This window comes from Bison bison, unplaced genomic scaffold (genome assembly GCF_000754665.1).
Source record: "Bison bison bison isolate TAMUID 2011002044 unplaced genomic scaffold, Bison_UMD1.0 scf7180017863184, whole genome shotgun sequence".
Lineage (NCBI taxonomy): Eukaryota > Metazoa > Chordata > Mammalia > Artiodactyla > Bovidae > Bison > Bison bison.
This window is the reverse complement of record NW_011493756.1, coordinates 4,675-5,849: the sequence shown is the minus strand read 5'-3', so window position 1 is coordinate 5,849 and position 1,175 is coordinate 4,675. Positions and strand designations below refer to the sequence as shown.

Genomic DNA, 1,175 nt, shown 5'->3' with positions numbered 1-1,175 from the left:
GCACATGAGGTAAGAATTCATCCTCAAATTATTTTATTCTTCCTCTGACTTGAAAAATTCTATTTTTCAAATCTGAGGATATCTGTGTACTTGGATTTATGTTAAACATATGATAATTCATGAGTGAGCATTGTTTGTAACATTTAAGAATAATTCTTGACTTTTACAAACAAAACTTATAAAGAATCTATATAACCAATGCCATCCCTGATTCATTTTTTAATCAATTATTCTTTTATTGTGGTGGGAACTGTTACCATCAAAGCTTCCATCCCCATTATCAGAACTGACAAGACTGCTGGAGCTTGTGAAATGTTAAACATGCACCCCTTGCCTTCCTCAGCATCATCTTTCTGGACTCTACTCTTTAAGATCTACATATGAAAGTTATCTGCCAAGAAAAACCTCACTGTTTATAAAAATCCCCATAAAGCTGTTTTCTTCACAAATTAGAAGATCTTACAATCAGGGATGGCACTGCCTGTGTTATGTATAATTCTAAACAATATAAATCACCTCATGTTCAGCACAAACCAAAATATCTGAAAACCTATCCTGACTTTGTGAATGCTGGGTCTTAAAAAAATCATTTAAGTGCTTTGAGTCTCAGTGTCCTCATTTAGAATATTTAATATGTTGAAGGTAGAGTTACCTCTACTCTCTGGCCAGTTCTAAAACGGTATGATTCTGAAACCATTATAAAAGCCAACAGAATAGAACAATGTGATTATTATATTCAGGTTGGTTGCAGATGCTAGTTATTAGTCTAAATATTTATATTGAGCATAATCAGAATTCAATGATTTAAAGAGCTTTATAGTTGAGAAAGGGCTTCTCTGGTGGCTCAGACAGTAAAGAAGCTGCCTGCAACACAGGAAACTTGGGTTAGATCCCTGGGTTGGGAAGATACCCTGGAGGAGGAAATAGCAACCCACTCCAGTACTCCTGCCTGCAGAATTCCATGGACAGAGGAGCCTAGCGGGCTACAGTACATGGGGTCACAGAGTTGGACACAACTGAGTGATTAACACAAAGGACAAGATCACTTGGCTTTTACTACCTACCATAAAGCTGACATAAAAGACACCAAATGCAGTCAACTAAAGGAAAACAATAAAAGGCAAATACTAAAGTTTTAAAGAATACCTCAGGTGCTACAAAGTTTGCAGTATAGC

The 1,175-nt window shown here is 36.3% G+C and overlaps 1 long non-coding RNA gene across 1 annotated transcript in view; it reads right to left on the bottom strand.

The window, feature by feature from the left end:
- Positions 1-1,175, bottom strand: part of LOC104983687 — an 8,931-nt gene extending 7,756 nt beyond the window's left edge. Inside the window, exon 1 of the long non-coding RNA XR_824670.1 lies at positions 1,147-1,175. This is a non-coding gene — a long non-coding RNA (uncharacterized LOC104983687). The remainder of the gene's footprint in view (positions 1-1,146) is intronic.